This window comes from Microcaecilia unicolor, chromosome 8 (genome assembly GCF_901765095.1).
Source record: "Microcaecilia unicolor chromosome 8, aMicUni1.1, whole genome shotgun sequence".
In the NCBI taxonomy this organism is placed as follows: domain Eukaryota; kingdom Metazoa; phylum Chordata; class Amphibia; order Gymnophiona; family Siphonopidae; genus Microcaecilia; species Microcaecilia unicolor.
This window is the reverse complement of record NC_044038.1, coordinates 82,102,672-82,130,447: the sequence shown is the minus strand read 5'-3', so window position 1 is coordinate 82,130,447 and position 27,776 is coordinate 82,102,672. Positions and strand designations below refer to the sequence as shown.

Genomic DNA, 27,776 nt, shown 5'->3' with positions numbered 1-27,776 from the left:
GCAATAAAAAACACTAGCATGGCTTTGTAAAAGAACCCCAGAGATATTGGGAAGCTGCCATTTGCATGTCTAGAAAGCCTAAGATGTCAAGGGGCATGGTGAGACTGTGATGTCATAAATCTCCTCTTCCCTGGACATCCACTACATCCCCTCTCATCACCCCTGACATCATGAATACCCTCCCCCATTCCAAGACCTCTCTGCCTTTTATCAAGGGCTCCTTCTGGTGGTCCAGCAGGAAGCAGGAACAGTCCCCCATCGTTTTCTGCTCCATCATACCCAGGTTTAAAACATTGCCTCTGGCCTCTAGAGGTGGTCATAGATTGCCACTAGGGGTCAAGCTTCCAAATAAGGGGCATGAAAAATTATTGCTAAGAGTCGAAAGTGCCATTTTGGACCCCTGTCACTTCATAGAGAAGGAACATTGGGGGTTTGCTCCTGCTCCCTGCTAAATCACCTCAGGTAAGAGCTGGAGAGGGTTGTGGGGTGGTGTGATGATGTTAGTGAGGTCTGGTGTGGTGGGGTGGGGAATCTGAATCCCCTAGTAAGCATTTAATAGATAACAGGCCTGACTTAGGACCCACTATCTCACTGCTGCAGCCAATAACTTGTAATGTTCCTGACTACGACAGCACTAATTTAAGAGCTTGGGACCCTTTTTTTTTTCATGTTTTCATTTAAAAATTGTTGCTCATGCTGCATATTCTGGTAATACACATGCATATTCTCAAAGCATTTTACAAGAGGCTTAGGGGCCCTTTTACTAAGCCATGTAAATGACAACGCGCGCCCAACGCACACCAAAATTGAGTTACCGCCCGACTACCATGTGGCTCTTGCAGTAATTTCATTTTTGGCGCATGTCCGATACGTGTGACTGAAAAATATTTTTTATTTTCGGGCACACGTAATGAATGCACGCCAAGTGGCATTTGTCACATGTAGGTCATTACCATCCGGTTACTGCATGAGTCTTTAACCTCCAGGTCAATGGCTGGCAGTAAGGTCTCAGACCCAAAATGGATGTGCAGCAATTTTCATTTTGCTGCACGTGCATTTTCGGCAAAAATTTTAAAAAGGCCTTTTTTACAGGTACAATAAAAATGGATTGGCGCACGCCCAAAACCCATGTCTAAACTACCGCAAGTCATTTTTCAGCACACCTTTGTAAAAGGAGTGTTTTGCACAACACAAAGCGAATTGATCATGTGCTGACTTGGATATCTTAATTCCTCCCTCTACAATCTATACAAACTGGGTGTTATAATTTACTTTGCAACTCAATTATTTATTTATCCATTTAGCAGCATGAAGGGTAATTCTATAATGCAGCACCTAAATTTAGCTGCTAGGAAAGTGCCTATTTGAAGCCTGTTCTATAAAGAAAACTATGCACCTACTTTTCATTACAGAATACAAGAGTAAGCTACCTTACACGTGTCTACTTTGCAGGCATAAACACACGAGCCATAGAGTTGGTGTAAATGCTCACTCCTAGGTTGCAAAAGAATATTATAATCTACGGGCCCAATATTCAGCCGGGAGCACTCAACATTTTGCTAACCACCACTGGTGTTATGTCTGGAAATTCAATGCTGGGCAGGTTCACGCTTTGACATTGAATTTCTGGGTTTGCAGAAACTGGTTAAGTGTGATATTCAGCACTTAACCAGCTATGGGGCACCATATAAAGAAAGGCTGACTTTTATGCAGTCCTATTTATGCAGTTACCATGGCTGGTTAAATGCTGAATATCGGCACTTAGCCTGCCAAGAGCCAACTCTGCCCCCTGAATGCCCTCAAAATAGAAGTATTAACTTGTTAAGTGCTGCTGAAAATGGCCAGTGAGCCCCAAACAAGCAATATAACCGGCCAGGAGCCATTTCTGGCTGGTTAAATCACTGTGAATATTGACCCATGCATGCATAAATGTGCACCCCACCTATACTCCACCTAAACTCCACCCACCTGCAAAGTACACAATATCACATCTTGTCACATACTTACAGAATATCGCTTAGCTGGAAAATGATAATTTAGTTGTGTAGGTGACCATCTACGTAAATTACTAGAATACCAGAATTTACATGCAGCACATTACATAAAATTGCCCTCTAAGGGGTTGATATTCAGTGATTTATCTGGCCAGGAGAGGCTCTTGGCTGGTTAAATCACTTGCATGCGGCTGTTCAGAGGCAATTAATCAGTTAATGTCATTGAATATCAGCACTAACTGCCAAATTGAAAATTGGTTATATTGTGAGCAGACTCAGCACTTATGCGGTTAAGTGTCAATATTCAGCAAAAGTGATGCATGTGGGAAAGAGGAACCCGAATTATAGCTACGTCATGCAAGGTTCCACGTTAGGAGTCACCGACCAAGAAAGGGATCTAGGTGTCGTCGTCGATGATACGTTGAAACCTTTCGCACAGTGTGCTGCAGCGGCTAAGAAAGCAAATAGAATGTTAGGTATTATTAGGAAAAGAATGGAAAACAAAATGAGGACATTATTATGCCTTTGTATTGCACCATGGTGCGACTGCACCTCAAATACTGTGTTCAATTCTGGTCACCGCATCTCAAAAAAGATATAGTGGAATTAGAAAAGGTGCAGAGAAGGGTGACAAAAATGATAAAGGGGATGGGACAACTTCCCTATGAGGAAAGGCTAAAGTAGCTACGGCTCTTCAGCTTGGAGAAAAGATGGCTGAGGGGCGATATGATAGAGGTCTATAAAATAATGAGTGGACTGGAAAGGGTACACTTGAAGCGTCTGTTTACTCTTTCCAAAAATACTAGGACTAGGGGGCATTCATTGAAGCTACAAAGTAGTAAATTTAAAACAAATCGGAGAAAATGTTTCTTCACTCAATTTGTAATTAAACTCTGGAATTCGTTGCCAGAGAATGTAGTAAAAGCGGTTAGCTTAGTGGAGTTTAAAAAAAGGTTTGGACGGCTTCCTAAAGGAAAAGTCCATAGACCATTATTAAAATGGACTTGGGGAAAATCCACTGCTTATTTCTGGGATAAGCAGCATAAAATGTATTGTACTTTTTTGGGATCTTGCCAGGTATTTGTGACCTGGATTGGCCACTGTTGGAAACAGGATGCTGGGCTTGATGGATCTTTGGTCTGTCCCAGTATGGCAATACTTATGTACTTATGTAACCGCCTAACTTAACCAGACAAATTGGACCACAAAAAATACAGTCCTATCTTTGTCCAATTTTCGCTTAGGCAGTTAAATGCCACCTTCACCTCATCCCACAGCCCACCCCTTTTTCCGTGTATAAAATCTGTTCCTTTAGTGAGTTCAAATGACATGATTTTACCCTTAGATTTGCTGAAAATAAGTGACTTTGTGTGTTCACCACTTGCTGATGAACACGTAACTCACTCTGAATATTTGTCCATACTTTTAAATATTTAATTTATACATGTGGGGAGTAATTTTTATAAATGTTTTCGTGCATATAAAACCCAGTTTCACACTAGTAATAAATAATAAAATAATAAAATAACCCCACTGATGCATGTAACTGTACGTGCGGTACCAAGAAAGGACTTAATGCTACATGACACCTGTATAGGCGTCTTCTGAGGTAGAGTTTGTGCAGAGCATAGGTAGAGCCACAACGTATATGAATAGTTTATAAATTACACATGCATTTATATATATTACATGTTAAACTTTTGTCTGCAGCATCAATCTAGCTGCAATTTCTGCTGGTTTAGCCCTAATGTTTTATAAAGGTATAAGCACCTATTGGGCTCATTTTTCAAAACAAAAAAACACCCCCAAAATATCATAAGGTGGCCAAAGACCGCTTTTCTCTCAAAACCATCCAAATTGTGATTTTCAACACCCCAATTTTAGATGTTTTGTTCCACAGTTCATCCAAATTTCAAGGGGGCATTTGAGCGTGTGGCCTGTGTGTATGGGGGGGGGGGGGGGGGGGGGGGGGGTTGTGCAGGACTTGGGCAATAAGGGAACAAAATGAAGATACATGCCTATAGCAGGTATTCTCCGAGAACAGCAGGCTCAATATTCTTACATGTGGGTCGTTGTCTGCGACGGCCCCAGGAGACAGGAAAAATCTTCAAAGCTTAGGAATCTTCCGGAACGTTGTCGCGCGGGGCGACCCACCGCGCATGCGTGGGCAGCTTCCCGCCCACGATGCGAACGTGCAGCTTTCAGTTTAATAAAAAGCATAACAATATAAATAAAAACAACTCCAACGGGGAGGGAGGGTTGTAAGAATATTGAGCCTGCTGTTCTCGGAGAATACTTGCAACAGGCATGTATCTTACATAAGTACATAAGTAGTGCCATACTGGGAAAGACCAAAGGTCCATCTAGCCCAGCATCCTGTCACCGACAGTGGCCAATCCAGGTCAAGGGCACCTGGCACGCTCCCCAAACGTAAAAACATTCCAGACAAGTTATACCTAAAAATGCGGAATTTTTCCAAGTCCATTTAATAGCGGTCTATGGACTTGTCCTTTAGGAATCTATCTAACCCCTTTTTAAACTCCGTCAAGCTAACCGCCCGTACCACGTTCTCCGGCAACGAATTCCAGAGTCTAATTACACGTTGGGTGAAGAAAAATTTTCTCCGATTCGTTTTAAATTTACCACACTGTAGCTTCAACTCATGCCCTCTAGTCCTAGTATTTTTGGATAGCGTGAACAGTCGCTTCACATCCACCCGATCCATTCCACTCATTATTTTATACACTTCTATCATATCTCCCCTCAGCCGTCTCTTCTCCAAGCTAAAAAGCCCTAGCCTTCTCAGCCTCTCTTCATAGGAAAGTCGTCCCATCCCCACTATCATTTTCGTCGCCCTTCGCTGTACCTTTTCCAATTCTACTATATCTTTTTTGAGATACGGAGACCAGTACTGAACACAATACTCCAGGTGCGGTCGCACCATGGAGCGATACAACGGCATTATAACATCCGCACACCTGGACTCCATACCCTTCCTAATAACACCCAACATTCTATTCGCTTTCCTAGCCGCAGCAGCACACTGAGCAGAAGGTTTCAGCGTATCATCGACGACGACACCCAGATCCCTTTCTTGATCCGTAACTCCTAACGCGGAACCTTGCAAGACGTAGCTATAATTCGGGTTCCTCTTACCCACATGCATCACTTTGCACTTGTCAACATTGAACTTCATCTGCCACTTGCACGCCCAATCTCCCAGTCTCGCAAGGTCCTCCTGTAATCGTTCACATTCCTCCTGCGACTTGACGACCCTGAATAATTTTGTGTCATCGGCGAATTTAATTACCTCACTAGTTATTCCCATCTCTAGGTCATTTATAAATACATTAAAAAGCAACGGACCCAGCACAGACCCCTGCGGGACCCCACTAACTACCCTCCTCCACTGAGAATACTGGCCACGCAATCCTACTCTCTGCTTCCTATCTTTCAACCAGTTCTTAATCCATAATAATACCCTACCTCCGATTCCATGACTCTGCAATTTCTTCAGGAGTCTTTCGTGCGGCACTTTGTCAAACGCCTTCTGAAAATCCAGATATACAATATCAACCGGCTCCCCATTGTCCACATGTTTACTTACCCCCTCAAAAAAATGCATTAGATTGGTGAGGCAAGACTTCCCTTCACTAAATCCGTGCTGACATTGTCTCATCAGTCCATGTTTTTGTATATGCTCTGCAATTTTATTCTTAATAATAGCCTCCACCATCTTGCCCGGCACCGACGTCAGACTCACCGGTCTATAATTTCCCGGATCTCCTCTGGAACCCTTCTTAAAAATCGGAGTAACATTGGCTACCCTCCAGTCTTCCGGTACTACACTCGATTTTAGGGACAGATTGCATATTTCTAACAGTAGCTCCGCAAGTTCATTTTTTAGTTCTATTAATACTCTGGGATGAATACCATCAGGTCCCGGTGATTTACTACTCTTCAGCTTGCTGAACTGACCCATTACATCCTCCAAGGTTACAGAGAATTCGTTTAGTTTCTCCGACTCCCCCGCTTCAAATATTCTTTCCGGCACCGGTGTCCCCCCCAAATCCTCCTCGGTGAAGACCGAAGCAAAGAATTCATTTAATTTCTCCGCTACGGCTTTGTCCTCCCTGATCGCCCCTTTAACACCATTTTCGTCCAGCGGCCCAACCGACTCTTTGGCCGGTTTCCTGCTTTTAATGTATCTAAAAAAATTTTTACTATGTATTTTTGCTTCCAACGCTAATTTCTTCTCAAAGTCCTTTTTTGCCCTCCTTATCTCCGCTTTGCATTTGGCTTGGCATTCCTTATGATCTATCCTGTTACTTTCAGTTGGTTCTCTTCTCCACTTTCTGAAGGATTGTTTTTTGGCTCTAATGACTTCCTTTATCTTACTGTTTAGCCACGCCGGCTGACGTTTAGTCTTTTTTCCCTTTTTTCTAATACGTGGAATATATTTGTCCTGAACCTCCAGGATGGTGTTTTTAAACAGCATCCACGCCTGACGCAAGTTTTTTACTCTGCGAGCTGCTCCTTTCAGTCTTTTTTTCACCATTTTTCTCATTTTGTCGTAATCACCTTTTCTATAGTTAAACGCTAGCGTACTTGATTTCCTAGTTTCACTTCCTTCAATGCCAATATCAAAACCGATCATATTATGATCACTGTTATCAAGCGGCCCTCGTACCGTTACCCCCTGCACTAGATCATGAGCACCACTAAGGACTAAGTCTAGTATTTTTCCTTCTCTTGTCGGCTCCTGAACTAGCTGTTCCATGAAGCTGTCCTTGATTCCATCAAGAAATCTTATGTCCCTTGCGTGTACAGATGTTACATTAACCCAGTCTATATGCGGGTAATTGAAATCCCCCATTATTATTGTGTTGCCCAGTTTGTTTGCGTCCCTGATTTCCTTTAACATTTCCGCATCCGTCTGTTCGTCCTGGCCAGGCGGACGGTAGTACACTCCTATCACTATCCTTTTCCCCTTTGCACATGGAATTTCAATCCACAGTGATTCCAAGGAGTGTTTTGTTTCCTGCAGAATTTTCAATCTATTTGATTCAAGGCTCTCGTTAATATACAATGCTACCCCTCCACCAATCCGATTCACCCTATCACTACGATATAATTTGTACCCCGGTATGACAGTGTCCCACTGGTTATCCTCCTTCCACCAGGTCTCAGAGATGCCTATTATATCTAATTTTTCATTTAGTGCAATATATTCTAACTCCCCCATCTTATTTCTTAGGCTCCTGGCATTCGCATATAGACATTTCAAACTATGTTTGTTGTTCCTAAGTACATCATGCTTAGTACTTGACAGTATTAATTGGCAATCTTTTGTCTGATTTTTATTGTTATTTAAGGATACCCGATCTACTACAATCTCTTTTGCAACCTCACTATCAGGATACTCTATCTTCCCTGTTATGGTGATATCTTTGAAAGATACCTTATCCCGAACCATGCTCTTTTGAGCGACTGTCGGCCTTCTTCATTTTGTTCCCTAATATTCTTACATTTGGGGTATCCCTAGCCCCCAGGCTCACTCAAAACAATAAACATTGGTCAATTGGGCCTCGCAACGGCGAAGACATAACTTATATTGACCTGAAAAGAAATACAGCTAAGTGAGAGTGCAGCCTGGAAGAAAACAGAAATGGGCCTAGGAGGGTGGAGTTGGATTCTAAACCCCGAACAGATTCTGCAGCACCGACTGCCCAAACCGACTGTCGCGTCGAGTATCCTGCTGAAGGCAGTAGTGAGATGTGAATGTGTGGACTGATGACCATGTTGCAGCCTTGCAAATCTCTTCAATGGAGGCTGATTTCAAATGAGCCACTGACGCAACCACGGCTCTAACATTATGAGCTGTGACATGGCCCTCTAAAGTCAGCCCAGCTTGGGCATAAGTGAAGGAAATGCAATCTGCTAGCCAATTTAAGATGGTGCATTTTCCGATGGCAATTCCCCTCCTGTTGGGATTGAAAGAAACAAACAATTGGGCGGACTGTCTGTAGGACTTAGTCCGCTCTACGTAAAAGGCCAATGCTCTTTTACAGTCCAAGGTGTGCAACTTGTCCTCACCAGGGCGGGTATGTGGACGGGGAAAAATGTTGGCAAGACAATTTGACTGGTTCAGATGGAACTCCAACACCAACTTTGGCAAGAACTTAGGGTAAGTAACATAGTAGATGACGGCAGAAAAAGACCTGCACGGTCCATCCAGTCTGCCCAACAAGACAACTCATGTGTGCTACTTTTTGTGTATACCCTACTTTGATTTGTACCTATGCTCTTCAGGGCACAGACCATATAAGTCTGCCCAGCACTTTCCCCGCCTCCCAACCACCGGCTCTGGCACAGACCGTATAAGTCTGCCCAGCACTATCCCTGCCTCCCAACCTCCAGTCCCGCCTCCCACCACTGGCTCTGGCACAGACCGTATAAGTCTGCCCCGCACTAACCCCGCCTCCCAACCTCCAGCCCCACCTCCCACTACCGGCTCTGCTATCCAATCTCGGTTAAGCTCCTGAGGATCCATCCCTTCTGAACAGGATTCCTTTATGTTTATCCCACGCATGTTTGAATTCCGTTACCGTTTTCATCTCCACCACCTCCCGCGGGAGGGCATTCCAAGCGTCCACCACTCTCTCCGTAAAGTGCGGAGGACTACTCTGTTGTGATAAAATTTAATATAAGGTGCATGGACTACCAGGGCTTGGAGCTCACTGACTCTAAGAACTGAAGTAACGGCCACCAAGAAAATGGCCTTCCAGGTCAAGTACTTCAGATGGCAGGAATTCAGTGGCTCAAAAGGAACTTTCATCCGCCAGGTGAGAATGATGTTGAGATCCCATGACACTGGCAGAGGTTTGACAGGGGGCTTTGACAGAAGCAAACCTCTCTTAAAACAAACAACTAAAGGCTGTCCAGAGATAGGCTGACCTTCTACACGTTGATGATAAGCACTAATTGCACTAAGGTGAACTCTTATGGAGTTGGTCTTGAGACGAGACTCTGATAAATAACATAGTAACATAGTAGATGACGGCAGAAAAAGACCTGCACGGTCCATCTAGTCTGCCCACGATAAACTCATATGTGTATACCTTACCCTGATTTGTACCTGTCTTTTTCAGGGCACAGCCGTATAAATCTGTGCAGCAGTATTTCCCATCTCCCAACCACCAGTCCCTCCTCCCATCACCGGCTCCGGCACAGACCCCGTATAAAAAGTCTGCCCTCCCCCATCCTAGCCTCTCAACCACCAACCCCTCTTCCCCCTGCCACCCAATTTCAGTTAAGCTTCTGTGGATCCATTCCTTCTGCACAGGATTCCTTTATGCCTGTCCCACGCATGCTTGAATTCCGTTACCGTTTTCATCTCCACCACCTCCCGCGGGAGGGCATTCCAAGCGTTCACCACCCTCTCCGTGAAGAAATACTTCCTGACATCTTTCCTGAGTCTGCCCCCCTTCAATCTCATTTCATGTCCTCTCGTTCTACTGCCTTCCCATCTCCGGAAAAGATTCGTTTGCGGATTAATACCTTTCAAATATTTGAACGTCTGTATCATATCACCCCTGTTCCTCCTTTCCTCCAGAGTATACATGTTCAGGTCAGCAAGCCTCTCTTCATACGTCTTGGAACGCAACTCCCATACCATCCTCGTAGCTTTTCTTTGCACCGCTTCCATTTTTTTAACATCCTTCGCAAGGTACGGCCTCCAAAACTGAACACAATACTCCAGGTGGGGTCTCACCAACGTCTTATACAGGGGCATTAAAACCTCCTTTTTTCTGCTGGTCACACCTCTCTCTATACAGCCTAGCAACCTTCTCGCTACGGCCACCGCCTTGTCGCACTGTTTCATCGCCTTCAGGTCCTCAGATACTATCACCCCAAGATCCCTCTCCCCGTCCGTGTCTATCAGGCTCTCCCCACCTAACACATACGCCTCCCTTGGATTTCTACTCCCTAAGTGCATCACTTTGCATTTCTTCGCATTGAATTTTAATTGCCAAACGTTAGACCATTTTTCCAGCTTCTTCAGATCTTTTTTCATGTTTTCCACTCCCTCCGGGGTGTCCACTCTGTTGCAAATCTTGGTGTCATCCGCAAAAAGGCAAACTTTACCTTGTAACTCTTCGGCAATGTCACTCACAAATATATTGAACAGAATGGGCCCCAGCACCGATCCCTGAGGCACTCCACTACTCACCTTTCCCTCCTCTGAGCGAACTCCATTTACCACCACCCTCTGGCGTCTGCCCGTCAACCAGTTCCTAATCCAGTTTACCACTTCGGGTCCTATCTTCAGCCCTTCTAGTTTATTCAAGAGCCTCCTGTGGGGAACCGTGTCAAAAGCCTTGCTGAAATCTAAGTAGATGACGTCCATAGCACGTCCTTGATTTAATTCTCCCGTCACCCAGTCAAAGAATTCAATGAGATTCGTTTGGCACGACTTCCCTTTGGTGAAACCATGTTGTCTTGGATCTTGCAACTTATTGGCTTCCAGGAAATTCACTATCCTTTCCTTTAGCATGGCTTCCATTACTTTTCCAATAACCGAAGTGAGGCTTACCGGCCTGTAGTTTCCAGCTTCTTCCCTATCCCCACTTTTGTGAAGAGGGACCACCACCGCCGTTCTCCAATCCCTCGGAACCTCTCCCGTCTCCAAGGATTTATTAAACAAATCTTTAAGAGGACCCGCCAGAACCTCTCTGAGTTCCCTCAGTATTCTGGGGTGGATCCTGTCCGGCCCCATGGCTTTGTCCACCTTTAGCTTTCCAAGGTATTCAAGCAGGATCCGTGTAGGATGAGAAAAAAGATCTAGGGCCTTGCTGTCACACCAGACGGCAAACTTCCTCCATTTAAAAGAATAACACTTTTTCGTGGAATTTTTCCTGGAAGCAAGCAAGACTCGGGAGACACCCTCTGAAAGACCTAAAGAGGCGACTTCTAAGTTCTCAACATCCAGGCCGTGAGAGCCAGAGACTGGAGGTTGGGATGTAGAAGCGACCCCTCATTCTGGGTGATGAGAGTCGGAAAACACTCCAATCTCCACGGTTCTTCGGAGGACAACTCCAGAAGAAGAGGGAATCAGATCTGACGGGGCCAAAAAGGTGCAATCAGAATCATGGTTCTGCAGTCTTGCCTGAGTTTCAGCAAAGTCTTCCCTACTAGAGGTATGGGAGGATACGCATACAGAAAGCCTGTTCCCCAATGTAGGAGAAAGGCATCTGACACTAGTCTGTCGTGGGACTGAAGTCTGGAACAGAATTGAGGGACTTTGTGATTTGTCTGAGTGGCAAAAAGATCCACCGAGGGGGTGCCCCACAAACGGAAGATCTTGTGGACAACGCCCATGTTAAGTGACACTTGTGAGGCTGCATGATCCTGCTCAACCTGTCAACCAGACTGTTGCTTACACCTGCCAGATATGTGGCCTGGAGAAACATTCCATGATGGTGAGCCCAAAGCCACATCCTGATGGCTTCCTGACACACAGGGCGAGATCCGGTGCCCCCCTGCTTGTTGGTGTAATACATAGCAACCTGATTGTTTGTCTGAATTTGGATTATCTGGTTGGACAGCTGATCTCTGAAAGCCTTGAGCGCGTTCCAAATCGCTCGCAATTCCAGGAGGTTGATCTGAAGACCGTTTTCCTGAAAGGACCAAACCCCTTGAGTGTGAATTCCAACTACACGAGCTCCCCATCCCAGGAGGGATGCATCCGTCGTCAGCACTTTTTGTGGTTGAGGAATTTGGAATGGACGTCCCAAAGTCAGATTGGATCGAATGGTCCACCATTGAAGGGAACTGCAAACGTCAGTGGAAAGATGGATTACATCCTCTAGATCCCCTGTGGCTTGGCACTGGGAAGCTAGGGTCCCTTGAGCTTATCTCATATGTAGGCGTGCCGTGGGAGTCACATGAACTGTGGAGGCCATGTGCCCTAAAAGTCTCAACATCTGTCGAGCTGTGATCTGTTGAGACGCTCGAGCCGAGGACACTAGAGCCAGAAGATTGTCTGTCCTTGCCTGGGGAAGATAAGCTCGAGATGTGTGTATGTCCAATGGAGCTCCAATGAACTCCAATTTTTGCACCGCAACAAGATAGGACTTAGGATAATTTATTGCAAACCCCAGTAGCTCCAGCAGTTGAATAGTCATCTGCATAGACCGTAGAGCCCCTGCCTCCGAAGTGTTCTTCACTAGCCAATTGTCGAGATAAGGGAACACATGCACTCCCAGTCTGCGTAGTGATGCTGCGACAACTGCCAAGCACTTTGTGAAGACCCTAGGTGCAGATGCTAGGCCAAAGGGCAGTACACAGTACTGAAAGTGCTGAGTTCCCAGTCAAAATCGAAGGTACTTCCTGTGAGTTGGGAGCACTGAGATGTGAGTGTAGGTATCCTTTAAGGCCAGAGAGCATAGCCAATCATTTTCCTGAATCATGGGAAGAAGGGTGCCCAGGGAAACCATCCAATTTGTTCAGGGCCCTTAGGTCTAGAATGGGACACATCCCCCGTTTTCTTTTGCACAAGGAAGTACCTGGAATAGAATCCCAGCCCTTCTTCCCCTGGTGGAACAGGTTCGACCGCATTGGCCTTTAGAAGGGCGGAGAGTTCCTCCGCAAGTACCTGCTTCTGCTGGGAGCTGAAGGATTGAGCTCCCGGTGGGCAAATTGGAGGCTTGGATGCCAGTCTGAGTGTGTATCCTAACTGGACTATTTGAAGAACTCACCTGTCGGAGGTTATAAGAGGCCACCTTTGGTGAAAAAATATCAACCTCCCCCCGACAGGCAAGTCGCCTGGTACGGATACTTTTAGTGCGGCTATGCTGCACTGGAGCCAGTCAAAAGCCCGTCCCTTGTTTTTGCTGGGGAGCTCTAGGGGCATGGCGTTGACGAGAACATACATGCTGGGGCTGAGCCTGAACCAGCTGCCGAGAGGCAGGAGTGTACCTATGCCTATTTTAGGAATAGGGAGCACTCCTCCTTCCTCCAAAAAACCTCCTGGAAGAGGAGGCAGTAGCAGAAGACGTCTGGCAGGAGAAAGAATCCATGGCATCATGATACTTTTTCATCTAATCAACCATATCCTCTACTTTTTCTCCAAAGAGATTAACTCCCTGGCAAGGAACATCCGCCATTCGCTGCTGGGTCTTCTGATCCAGGTCAGAGACACGCAGCCACGAGAGTCTGCGCATCACTATACCTTGAGCAGCTACTCGGGATGCCACATCAAAAGTGTCATAAGACCCCCCTGGCCAGGAATTTGCGCCATGCCTTCTGCTGCCTGACCACCTGGTGAAAAGGTTCAGCAAGCTCCACAGGAAGTGCTTCAACTAAACTGGACAGTTGCCTCACTGAATTCTGTAAGTGAATGCTCGTGTACAGCTGGTATGTTTGGATCTTGGCGGCAAGCATTGCGGCCTGATACGTTCTCCTCCCAAAAGAACCCAAGGTCCTAGACTCTCTGCCTGGGTGCGCCGAGGCATAGTCTCTAGTACTCTTGGCTCTTCTGAGAGCAGAGTCCACCACCATGGAATTGTGAGGAAGTTGGGCCTTCACCATTACAGGCTCTCCATGGACTCTGTACTGGGACTCGGACTTCTTGGGGACCACTGGATTAGAGAGAGGGCAAGACCAATTCTGCATCAGCACTTCCCTGAGTGTATTGTGCAGGGGGGCCATTGCAACCTCTGCAGGTGGAGAAGGATAATCCAGGACCTTGAGCATCTGAGCCCTGGGCTCATCCACAACCTCCATAGGGAATGGAATATCCTCAGACATTTCCCATACAAAGGATGAGAAAGTAAGACTTCCAGGTGGAGACATCCTTACTTCAATCGGCGGAGTAGGATCAGAGGGAAGCCCATAGGACTCTTCCTCCGAAAAATACCTGGGATCTTCCTCTTCTCCCCATGAGCGCTCATCTTCGGTATCGGACAGAAGCTCCCTAAGAGCAGCCCAAACCTGAGCCTGCCTCGATTTCGAGGATCGACAACCTCGTGGGGGATGTCGAGAAGACGACCCCTGCCTGGACTCCGGTGAAACTTCCTCCACCGACGTCGAGGGGGAGTCGACCCGGGTGGCGGGGACCCTCCTCACAGGCGATGGCCCAGATGCCTCCTTTACAGTCGGTATGGGAGACGCAAGCACCCCCGACACCAAGGCAGACTGACGAAGCAACCCTTCCAGAAGCTCTGGAAGAAGGGCCCGGATACGCTCATCGAGAGTTTCCATCAGAAAAGGCTGAGGGGCCGGTACAGGAGTCGATGCCAGAATCTGCTGGGGCTTGAGAGCCGGTACCAGGTTGCCAGACGACCGACGCATCGGCACCTCTTGAATGGATGGTGAGCGGTCCTTCCGGCGCTGACACTTCTCGGGTGCCGACTCCCTCGGCTCCCCGGAGTCTCGGTACCGTGCATGGAAGGAGATCGATGACGGTGCTTCTTCACCTTCGCTGGACGCCCGTCATCGATGCTCCTCGGTACCGACGAGGAGGACGTGGAATCCTCACGCTTCCTCGGGGCCGGGTTCGACGAAGGAAGAAAAACTAAAAAATAAAGGAAAGATAACTTAAAATTCTTTTTTTATATATTAGGTGAATAAACAAGAAAAAAGAAGAAAAGGGGGGCGCGTAAAACACAGAAAAACACGGTCTCCTGAGGCAAACGAAGGAGAGCAGTGCGAAGACAACTCTCCTCAAGCGCGGAAGAAAAAGAACTGAGAGCTGCATGTTCGCATCATGGGCGGGAAGTCGCCCACGCATGCGCGGTGGGTCGGCCTGCGCGATGGAACGTTCTGGAAGATTCTTAAGCTTTGAAGATTTTTCCGGCCTCCTGGGGTTGTTGCGGACGACGACCCACATGTAAGAATATTAGAGCCTGCTTGTTCTCGGAGAAAATGAAAACATCTAGGGCCAAAATTAAGATGTTTTTGGCTAGACCTGTTTCAGTCATGACTAGGTGACCAAAAGGTGCCCTAAATGACCACTACAGGGATTAAGGAATAACTCTCCTTACTCAACCAGTGGTCACTGACCCCCCTCCCCGCCCCCTAAGATGTGATAGTGACAATACATACCAAGCTCTATGACAGCTTCAGATATGATGGCCATCCTTATAAGAGCAGCAAGGAGGTCCCAGCAGTAGCCTAGTGGTCAGTGCAGTGCCCATATCCCACTCTGTTACACTTATGGTGGAACATGTGAGCCTTCCAAAAAATTTTAAATACCTATTGTGCCTACAAATAAGTGAAACCTGTAGGCTCAAGGGCTATTGTAGTGGTGTACAGTTGGTACAATAGGTTTCTGAGGGGCTCATCATACAATATAAGGGGGTAATAGTGAGATGTGTACCTGGGACCTTTTATGTGAAGTCCACTGCAGTGCCCCCTAGGATGTCCCACTGCTCTGCTGGAATGTCTGTATGGCCATTCTACTAAGAATGCTGGTCCCTATATATCCAATGGCTTATTTTTGTGCGTTTTCCCCTTGGACTTTTTTTCTGAAAATGGTCCTACAAGATAGATGCACTGAGCACAAAAACTTCAAGCAAATGGCTATTTTTGAAACAATCAGTTGGTCATATTTCTGGTTTGAAAATGGCCTTGTTCACTACTGAATTTTGGATGTTTTTGCAAAACATCCAAAATCATATTTAGATGACATATATCGAACATACCCCTCCATGTGTCTTTATGAAATAGGCACCTTCTTGCCCTCTCATTCTAGGTGACCTGTCATAAAATTATTATTCAGATCAAAATTCCTTCTAAGCCAGGGAAGCAGATGTGCAAGTGATGATATTTTCTGAGCTGCAATTGGGTTGGCCTGAGCATCCCTGGACTGGGGAGGGGGAGGGGGGAACAGCAAACAATTTTATTAGAGCCTTGTTTACTAAGCCACACTGTAGGCGTGCAAACCTTTTAGTGTATTAGCGCTTACTAATGCTAGAGACACCCATAGGAATATAATGGGTGTCTCTCATTAGCGCGTGCTGTTTAGTGCGCACTAAAATGTTAGCGCGTATACAACATGGCTTAGTAAACAGAGCCCTAATTTTTTTTAATTTTAAGCATCAAATTTACACAAGCAAAACACTTGTTTAAGGAAATACAGAGCAGGAATAAACAACACAAAGAAAAATACAGAAGAGGTAAAATAACAATTCCTTATACTCAGAAGAAAAAAAAGAAAGAAAATAAACTCGTACATCAGACCACAAACTAGTGGGGGACAGCCCTAAGTATTATATGAGAGCAAAATTTCAGGAAAAAAGAAAGGAAGAAAGACAATAGCATGTTTAAACCCTGTTAACCTACTAAACTGCATCAGGCGTTGCTAAAGAAGATGCTGAAAGTCTCTTTAAGTCCAAGAATGCTTTTAACTGATCACGTACAAAAAAAAACATATTTCACACCTAGATATTTAATTACACAATTGCAAGGATAGCTCAATAAAAAAAGAAGCTCCCAATTCTTTAACTTGTTGTCTAAAAGATAGGAAAAGTGTTCTCCTTTCTTGAGTCACTTTTGTTACATCTAGATAGATCCACACTTTCTGACCCTGAAATAAGATCTTTTAAATATAGCTTCATCATGGCATTTAAATCTTGTTCAAATATAAGCAAAGAACCACAAAAAAATCCCGCCAAGTGTTGCAGAGAAAATATCAAACTATTTTACTGAAAATTTTCTTTATAGAAAAATTTAGATTACAATGCTCCAAACAAGTAAAACTCACTGATGTTCATAAAGCACTATGTAATCAAAGCACTAGTAGTTATCAGTGTTTAAAACCAAACTACTCATTGAAAGCAGCTTTGCTGGAACCAAAGTGCTTCAGTGTTTTAAAGCCAAGCAGCATATTAAAAACCGCTGTGTTGTAACCAACAGGACCCGTTTCACCGATATCACAGCTTCTTCAGGGTCAAATTACAGACAGACAACCAAATATAACAACAGTTATTAGTAACTTAAATTAAAAAAAAAACAATAATAGCCTTTATGACAATTATATTTTAACACTTTGTGGTTTCTGTGTATGCGGTTCAGAGTCTCTTACATCTGACCGAGGCGCTGCTTACATCAGATGGCAACTTTGGCACTTTAAGCACTGATGCCCTACGCTTCATAGAGCTATTCAAATTACACAATAAATTTTCAATACATTTTTCATTTCATTTATATATATCTGTATCTATCTATCTATCTATCTATCTATCTATCTATCTATCTATCTATCTATCTATCTATCTATATATACACACACACACACACATAGTGCAATCTGCTTAAGTGCAAGGGTCTGGGACCAAAGACATGTATGCAGTTAACCAGAGCATGCACTTAACCGTTGTGACCCAAAGAAGCTTGACATCTGATAAACATATGTACAGTACTATTTATTATTATACGTACAGTATACAGTCTTAGTTAACTGACATTAGGCTGGCCTGAAGTAATCAGTTATAGTCCTCTGTACACTCTTGGGTCTGTGAGTCCCATAGACTACGTCTGCCAGGAGTGGCCTAGTGGTTAGGGTGGTGGAGGAACTGAGTTTGATTCCCACCTCAGGCACAGGCAGCTCCTTGTGACTCTGGGCAAGTCACTTAACCCTCCATTGCCCCAGGTACAAATAAGTACCTGTATACAATATGTAAGCCGCATTGAGCCTGCCATGAGTGGGAAAGCACGGGGTACAAATGTAACAAAAATAAATAAAAACTGTCATAGCACTGACATCCCGTGGCCTCCAGATAGGCCCGCACAGTGTTGAGACTCTCCAGCGCTCTTGCAAAAGTGACAGGAGGAGGTTGTTGAATTTCATCAGCATGTGCCTCGCTGCTCATTTCTTCATCTGTTCCATCATCAGCGGTTGTTGCCTGCGTGTAGGAGTATATCTCGACATCAATGCTGTCTTCAGCTGTTTGTAGATCGTAATCAACAGCTACGTAGTGATGGAACTCCTCTTCAGTAAAACCGGCTGGGATGTCAATAACCTCTTCATCTGACGCGTTTGCAACAGCTGCACCTGTTTCGTCACTCTCCACATCCTTAACAAAGCTTGCCCGCTTGTAGCAGTTCACAATGGTTGCCTGTGTACCATGATTCCAGGATTCTTTCTGCAAATGTAGGGAATCCAACAGTGATAGATTACGAGCCAGTTCAACAGCACGTTTATCCTTCCCTGCCTGGTCATCCATAATGCTCATCAGATGATGTAGCACAAGAGCCCGATAATGTTGTTTGAAATTGGCTATTGAAAAATTCATTTATTGAAAAATTTCTTTATAGAAAAATTTAGATTACAATGCTCCAAACAAGTAAAACTCACTGATGTTCATAAAGCACTATGTAATCAAAGCACTAGTAGTTACCAGTGTTTAAAACCAAACTACTCATTGAAAGCAGCTTTGCTGGAACCAAAATTGGATCAGAGGTTGGATCAGAGAGGTAGTGTTTGGTGGCAGGAAGACCACCTTGACGTTAGACAGCCTGACATCATCCCTGTGTGCAGCACAATTATCACAAAGCAGCAAAATCTGACGCTTTTGTGCCCGCATTCTAGTGTCTAACTTCTTTAGCCACTGCTTCCAAATTTCTCCAGTCATCCACGAATTTGTGTTAGCCTCGTATGACACAGGAATTCGCTTAACTTTCTTGAAGCAACGGGGCTGCTTGCTCTTTCCAATGACGAGGGGTTCCAACTTCTCACTCCCATCTATATTGCAGCAAAGGAGGATAGTCAGTCGGTCCTTCGATGTTTTACCTCCAGTAATTTCGGCATGTTTGAATGCAAGTGTTCCATCAGGAATCGCTCGCCAGTAGAGAACATTTTCGTCAGCATTGAAAATGTCAAGAGGTGAAAACTCGTTCAAGATGGTAGGAAGAACTGAAACAACCCAATCTTCAGCACCAAAGTCATCAGCGTCTTGTTTCTCACCATGCTGTTTCTTAAATTTTATGCTGTTCCGCTCCTTCCATCTTTCCAACCATCCAACAGTGGCTTTGAATTCAGTTAGTCCAAGACTTTCAGCTAGCTGGTTAGCTTTCTCCATAAGCAGTGGACCACTGATAGGAAACTGTCTGCTCCTGACTCAAGAAAACCACCGAAGAACAGCATCTTCTACCTCCTCAGATTTTCCCGCACATTGTCGTTTCCGTTGTGGATTTGTATTGTTTAGCCAGTCTTCCAGAAGCTGGTCTTTCTGCTTCAAGACATGTGAAATTTGACTGGGATTGACACCATATTCTTTAGCAATAGATGCTTGACTTTCCTTGTTTTCTAATTTTTTAAAGAACTTCTATTCATTCAGCCAGTGCTAAAGTCTTACAGTTCCACTGCCGCGACGATGACGACAACCCCGGTGCATGCTCCAACAACATTCTTTTCCCTAATCTGCCTGTGACAGTTACAGAGCTGGCAAATTTGAAATCTCAGTTGTCACGCGCCAATCAGCTTCCATATTCTATGCGCGTGCTTATGCGGAGTATTTCCTGCAGAGGAGCGGTCTTGAACCATGCATATAAGTGAATCTTGCACTTATCAGTGGTGCGCTAAAACGAAGTTTGTTCCCATAGAAACTGATGGTGCCAAAAATGGGACCGAAGTACGTCATGCAGTTAAACAGAGCACGCTCTTATCCGAGGTGCACTTAAATAGAGTGCACTGTATATATATATATATATATATATATATATATATATATATATATATATATATATATAGCGAATGCTACATACCTGTAGAGGGTATTCTCCGAGGACAGCAGGCTGATTGTTCTCACTGATGGGTGACGTCCACGGCATCCCCCTCCAATCGGAATCTTCACTAGCAAAGGCCTTTGCTAGCCCTCGCGCGCCGCGCATGTGTGACCGTCTTCCCGCCCGAATCGGCTCATGTTCGTCAGTCCCGTATATAGCAAGACAAAGACAAGGGAAGACACAACTCCAAAGGGGAGGCGGGCGGGTATGTGAGAACAATCAGCCTGCTGTCCTTGGAGAATACCCTCTACAGGTATGTAGCATTCGCTTTCTCCGAGGACAAGCAGGCTGCTTGTTCTCATTGATGGGGTATCCCTAGCCCCCAGGCTCACTCAAAACAACAAACATGGTCAATTGGGCCTCGCAACGGCGAGGACATAACTGAGATTGACCTAACAACTTATCCAACTAACTGAGAGTGTAGCCTGGAACAGAATAAACATGGGCCTAGGGGGGTGGAGTTGGATTCTAAACCCCGAACAGATTCTGAAGCACTGACTGCCCGAACCGACTGTCACGTCGGGTATCCTGCTGCAGGCAGTAATGACATGTGAATGTGTGGACAGATGACCACGTCGCAGCCTTGCAAATCTCTTCAATAGTGGCTGACATCAAGTGGGCCACTGACGCTGCCATGGCTCTAACACTATGAGCCGTGACATGACCCTCAAGAGCCAGCCCAGCCTGGGCGTAAGTGAAGGAAATGCAATCTGCTAGCCAATTTGAAATGGTGCGTTTCCCCACAGCCACTCCCCTCCTATTGGGATCAAAAGAAACAAACAATTGGGCGGACTGTCTGTTGGGCTGTGTCCGCTCCAGATAGAAGGCCAATGCTCTTTTGTAGTCCAATGTATGCAGCTGACGTTCATCAGGGCAGGAATGCGGCGGGGAAAGAATGTTGGCAAGACAATTGACTGGTTCAGATGGAACTCCGACACTACCTTCGCAGAACTTAGGGTGAGTGCGGAGGACTACTCTATTATGATGAAATCTGGTGTAAGGGGCCTGGGCTACCAGGGCCTGAAGCTCACTGACTCTACGAGCTGAAGTAACTGCCACCAAGAAAATGACCTTCCAGGTCAAGTACTTCAGATGGCAGGAGTTCAGTGGCTCAAAAAGAGGTTTCATCAGCTGGGTGAGAACGACATTGAGATCCCGTGACACTATAGGAGGTTTGACGGGGGGCTTTGACAAAAGCAAACCTCTCATAAAGCAAACAACTAAAGGCTGTCCTGAGATCGGCTTACCTTCCACACGGTAATGGTATGCACTGATTGCGCTAAGGTGAACCCGTACAGAGTTGGTCTTGAGACCAGACTCAGACAGGTGCAGAAGGTATTCAAGCAGGGTCTGTGTAGGACAGGAGCGAGGATCTAAGGCCTTGCTGTCACACCAGACGGCAAACCTCCTCCATAAAAAGAAGTAACTCCTCTTAGTGGAATCTTTTCTGGAAGCAAGCAAGACACGGAAGACACCCTCCGACAGACCCAAAGAGGCAAAGTCTACGCTCTCAACATCCAGACCTGGAGAGCCAGAGGTTGGGATGCAGAAGCGCCCCTTCGTCCTGTGTGATGAGGGTCGGAAAACACTCCAATCTCCACGGTTCTTCGGAGGACAACTCCAGAAGAAGAGGGAACCAGATCTGACGCGGCCAAAAAGGAGCAATCAGAATCATGGTGCCTCGGTCTTGCTTGAGTTTCAACAAAGTCTTCCCCACCAGAGGTATGGGAGGATAAGCATACAGCAGACCTTCCCCCCAATCCAGGAGGAAGGCATCCGATGCCAGTCGGCCGTGGGCCTGAAGTCTGGAACGGAACTGAGGGACCTTGTGGTTGGCTCGAGATGCAAAGAGATCTACCAAGGGGGTGCCCCACATCTGGAAGATCCGGCGCACTACTCTGGAGTTGAGCGACCACTCGTGAGGTTGCATAATCCTGCTCAACCTGTCGGCCAGACTGTTGTTTATGCCTGCCAGATATGTGGCTTGGAGCAACATGCCGTAACGGCGAGCCCACAGCCACATGCTGACGGCTTCTTGACACAGGGGGCGAGATCCGGTGCCCCCCTGCTAGTTGATGTAATACATGGCAACCTGGTTGTCTGTCTGAATTTGGATAATTTGGTGGGACAGCCGATCTCTGAAAGCCTTCAGAGTGTTCCAGACCGCTCGTAACTCCAGGAGATTGATCTGCAGATCGCGTTCCTGGGGGGACCAGCTTCCCTGGGTGTGAAGCCCATCGACATGAGCTCCCCACCCCAGGAGAGACGCATCCGTAGTCAGCACCTTTTGTGGCTGAGGAATTTGAAAAGGGCGTCCCAGAGTCAAATTGGACCAAATCGTCCACCAGTACAGGGATTTGAGAAAACTCGTGGACAGGTGGATCACGGTCCTCTAGATCCCCAGCAGCCTGAAACCACTGGGAAGCTAGGGTCCATTGAGCAGATCGCATGTGCAGACGAGCCATGGGAGTCACATGGACTGTGGAGGCCATGTGGCCAAGCAATCTCAACATCTGCCGAGCTGTGATCTGCTGGGACGTTCGTACCCGGGAGACGAGGGACAGCAGATTGTTGGCCCTTGTCTCCGGAAGATAGGCACGAGCCGTACGAGAATCCAGCAGAGCTCCTATGAATTCGAGTCTCTGTACTGGGAGAAGATGGGACTTTGGGTAATTTATCACAAACCCCAGTAGCTCCAGGAGTCGAATAGTCATCTGCATGGACTATAGAGCTCCTGCCTCGGAATTGTTCTTCACCAGCCAATCGTCGAGATAAGGGAACACGTGCACTCCCAGCCTGCGAAGCGCTGCTGCTACTACAGCCAGGCACTTCGTGAACACTCTGGGCGCAGAGGCGAGCCCAAAGGGTAGCACACAGTACTGAAAGTGACGTGTGCCCAGACGAAATCGCAGATACTGCCTGTGAGCTGGCAATATCGGGATGTGCGTGTAGGCGTCCTTCAAGTCCAGAGAGCATAGCCAATCGTTTTCCTGAATCATGGGAAGAAGGGTGCCCAGGGAAAGCATCCTGAACTTTTCCTTGACCAGGTATTTGTTCAGGGCCCTTAGGTCTAGGATGGGACGCACCCCCCCCCCCCCTATTTTCTTTTCCACAAGGAAGTACCTGGAATAGAATCCCAGCCCTTCCTGCCCGGATGGCACGGGCTCGACTGCATTGGCGCTGAGAAGGGCAGAGAGTTCCTCTGCAAGTACCTGCTTGTGCTGGAAGCTGTAGGACTGAGCTCCCGGTGGGCAATTTGGAGGTTTCGAGGCCAAATTGAGGGTGTACCCTTGCCGGACTATTTGAAGAACCCAACGGTCGGAGGTTATAAGAGGCCACCTTTGGTGAAAAACTTTCAACCTCCCCTCGACCGGCAGATCGCCCGGCATGGACACGTTGATATCGGCTATGCTCTGCTGGAGCCAGTCAAAAGCTCGTCCCCTGCTTTTGCTGGGGAGCCGTGGGGCCTTGCTGAGGCGCACACTGCTGACGAGAGCGCGCTGGGGCTTAGCCTGGACCGCAGGCTGGCGAGGAGGATTGTACCTACGCTTACCAGAAGAGTAGGGAGCAGCCCTCCGTCCCCAATAAAAACGTCTACCTGATGAGGTAGAATCTGAAGGCTGCTGGCGGGAGAATTTGTCGAAAGCGTTATCCCGCTGGTGGAGCTGTTCTACCACCTGTTCGACCTTTTCTCCAAAAATGTTGTCCGCTCGGCAAGGGGAGTCCGCAATCCGCTGCTGGATTCTATTCTCCAGGTCGGAGGCACGCAGCCATGACAGTCTTCGCATCACCACACCTTGAGCAGCGGCCCTGGACGCAACATCAAAGGTATCATATACCCCTCTGGCCAGGAATTTTCTGCACGCCTTCAGCTGCCTGACCACCTCCTGAAACGGCTTGGCTTGCTCAGAAGGGAGCTTGTCCACCAAGCCCGCCAACTGTCGCACATTGTTACGCATATGGATGCTCGTGTAGAGCTGGTAGGACTGAATCTTGGCCACGAGCATAGAGGAATGATAGGCCTTCCTCCCAAAGGAGTCTAAGGTTCTGGAGTCTCTGCCCGGGGGCGCCGAAGCATGCTCTCTAGAACTCTTAGCCTTCTTTAGGGCCAGATCCACCACACCAGAGTCGTGAGGCAACTGAGCGCACATCAGCTCTGGGTCCCCATGGATCTGATACTGGGATTCGATCTTCTTGGGAATGTGGGGATTAGTTAATGGCTTGGTCCAGTTCGCCAGCAATGTCTTTTTGAGGACATGATGCATGGGTACTGTGGACGCTTCCTTAGGTGGAGAAGGATAGTCCAAGAGCTCAAACATCTCAGCTCTGGGCTCATCCTCCACGACCACCGGGAAGGGGATGGCCGTAGACATCTCCCGGACAAAAGCCGCGAAAGACAGACTCTCGGGAGGAGAAAGCAGCCTTTCAGGGGAGGGAGTGGGGTCAGAAGGAAGGCCATCAGACTCCTCGTCAGAGAAATATCTGATGTCCTCCTCCTCCTCCCACGAGGCCTCACCATCGGTATCAGACACAAGTTCACGGACCTGCGTCTGAAGCTGTGCCCGACTCGACTCCGTGGGAACATGGCCACAGTAGGAGCGTCGAGAGGTGGACTCCCTCGCCAGCACTGGCGAAGCTCCCTCCGCCGACGTCGGAGAGTCTGCCTGGGAGGCGGCCGGAGCCGGTACCGATACCGGAGACCTCACCTCGGGCAAAGGGCCAGCCGTCACCTCACCCGATGGTACCGGAGGCGCAAGCACCCCCGGTACCGGAGGAGAAGGGCACAACAGCTCTCCCAGAATCTCTGGAAGAACGGCCCGGAGACTCTCGTGCAGAGCGGCTGTGGAGAAAGACTGAGAAGCCGATGCAGGCGTCGAGGTCAGAGTCTGTTCCGGGCGTGGAGGCGGTTCCGGCCTGTCCAAGGGGGAGCGCATCGACACCTCCTGAATAAAGGGTGAACGGTGCTCTCGGTGCCGATGCCTACTGGGTGCCGACTCCCTCGGCGACCCAGAGCTCTCGGTACCGAGACGGGAAGGAGACCGGTGTCGATGCTTCTTCGACTTTTTCAAGTGAAGCATGTCACCGGAGCTTCCCGGTACCGACGAGGAGGACGTAGAATCCAACCGTCGCTTCCTCGGGGCCGAGGCCGAAGAAGGTCGATCTCGGGGGGGCTGTACCGCAGGAAGAGACCCACCCGAAGGCTCACCGCCACCAGCAGGGGAATGGACAGCCCTCACCTGCACTCCAGACGAAGCACCACCGTCCGACGACATCAGCAATAGCGAAGGTCCCAGTACCACCGACGTCGACGCAGCCTTTCGATGTCTCGGTACCGACGATGCAGGAGGTAGAAGCCTCGATGCCGTCGATGCCGATGCAGTGTTTGAAGACTTCGATGCTGTCGACGTCGATGCACTCGACGAGTCCCGTGCTGTTGTCGTCGAAGAGCCCGAGAACAACGCGTTCCACTGGGCCAATCTCGCTACCTGAGTCCTCTTTTTCAAAAGAGCACAAAGACTGCAGGCCTGCGGGCGGTGCCCAGCCCCCAGACACTGAAGACATGAAGCGTGCCTATCAGTGAGCGAGATTACCCGGGTGCACTTCTTGAAGCCGCTGGAAGACTTTGATGACATGGGCGGAAAAATCACACCGGCGAAATCAAAAATTCGCAATGATGACGAAAGGCACCAAAAAGAAGGGAGAAAAAACCTGTACCAAGGCCAAATAGGCCGGTCCCAAAAGCGAAAGGAAACTTACGCGGAGAAAAAGCTGGAAACACAGGAAAGGGGTAAAGACCGGATCGGTCTCCTTTTTTTTTTTTTTTTAAAGCGAAAATCGCGAAGACGCGCAAGGTCAACTTGAGGGGCACGAAACGGCGGCAAAACACGACCGTCCCGAGCGCAGACAAAAGAAGCCGGTTCGGGCGGGAAGACGGTCACGCATGCGCGGTGCGCATGGGCATGCGAGGGCTAGCAAAGGCCTTTGCTAGTGAAGATTCCGATTGGAGGGGGATGCCGTGGATATTACCCATCACCCATCTTACATTCTTATATATTCGAAATCACTTTATATACAAAACTTTATTAACTCAAAACATCTAAACTCAACATCGCCATCTACTGTTCATGTGCAATCATTACCTTTACAAAAACACTGCCCATTCTACCTCTTGATGTAAACCAACAGGTTGCATTGATTTGAGTCTATACATCCATTTAGCTTCCCATCTCTGTAACCTCTGCATCCTGTTGCCTCCTCAATACCATGATGGTTCAATATCTATCACACAGCAACGTAGATCCTTTATGATTATTGTCCACACAATGTTCGATCAGTGGTGCTGTTAAACGACCTATTAATAATTTGACTTGTGCTCCAGTAGATATAGTTTTAAATTCCGACTTGTAATGTCCACATATATCTTCTGACAGGGGCAGACAATTATGTAAATAACATATTCACTTTTACAATTAGAAAAATTACATAAACTTCCCCATAAATAGGATTCTTGAATTCTTTAGTTTGAATCATGATGTCACGTGGAGGGGCATAATCGAAAGGGGCGCCCAAGTTTTCCTGAGGATGTCCTTGCAGGACGTCCCGGTGAAGGGGCGGGGAAACCCGTATTATTGAAACAAGATGGGCATCCAACTTTTGTTTCGATAATATAGTCAGGGACGCCCAAATCACGAAATTTAGGTTGACCTTAGAGATGGTCATCCTTCGAGATGGTCGTCCCCGATTTTCTGCGATAATGGAAACCGAGGACGCCCATCTCAGAAATGACTAAATCCAAGACATTTGGTCATGGGAGGAGCCAGCATTCGTAGTGCACTGGTCCCTCTCACATGCCAAGACACCAACTGGGCACCCTAGGAAGCACTGCAGTGGACTTCATAAGTTGCTCCCAGGTGCATAACTCCCTTACCTTGTGTGCTGAGCCCCCCAAAACCCACTCCCCACAACTGTACACTACTACCATAGCCCTAAGGAGTGAAGGGGGGCACCTAGATGTGAGTACAGTGGGTTTGTGGTGGGTTTTGAAGGGCTCGCATTTACCACCACGTGTAACAGGTACGGGGGAATGGGCCTGGGTCTGCCTGCCTGAAGTGCACTGCACCCACTAAAACTGCTCCAGGGACCTGCTTACTGCTGTCATGGAGCTGGGTATGATATTTGAGGCTGGCATAGAGGCTGGAAAAATATTTAAAAACATTTTTTGAGGGTGGGAGGGGGTTAGTGACCACTGGGGGAGTAAGGGGTCATCTTGTCAGTTCGGGCACCTTTTTGAGGCATGGTCATAAGAAAAAATGGACCAAGTAAAGTCGGCCAAGTGCTCGTCAGGGATGCCCTTTTTTCCATTATGGGTCGAGGACACCCATGTGTTAAGCACGCCCAAGTCCTGCCTTCGCTACACCTCTGACACACTCCCGGAAACTTTGGTCGTCCCCGCGACGGAAAGCAATTGGGGACGCCCAAAATCACCTTTCGATTATGCCGATTTGGGCGACCCTGGGAGAAGGATGCCCATCTTCCGATTTGTGTCGAAATATGGGCGCCCTTCTCTTTTGAAAATAAGCCTGATAGTGAACACTGTATACATTTTTAATGATCTACAACTACATTCTTAGGTACAGTATTTTTCTTAAAATATCTGCTGGGAACAAAATCTCCTTGAAATTTTTATTATAAGAAAAAGCCACTCTGAGATCTACATTTTCAAAAGCAGGATGAAATTTAACAATATCCCAATTTTTTCTAATGATTTTGGTTACCTCTGTACAAGTAGAGGGAAATTTTAAAACACGTTTGAACATCATTCTCAACATTGTGTATTCTAGGTTGTAACAAAAAATCCCTATTATAGTATCTTGCAATTCTACGTCCAGAAATTGTATTTTATCGATTGCTGGTGTCATACTAAACATTAGATTTTCATCACAAATATTTACCCATTGTATAAACATGTTCAACTCGTCTTGGGTTCTACCC

The 27,776-nt window shown here is 47.0% G+C and overlaps 1 protein-coding gene across 1 annotated transcript in view; it reads left to right on the top strand.

The window, feature by feature from the left end:
- Window positions 1–27,776, top strand: part of LOC115476703 (sialic acid-binding Ig-like lectin 13) — a 141,433-nt gene that overhangs the window by 99,910 nt on the left and 13,747 nt on the right. The window lies entirely within an intron of this gene.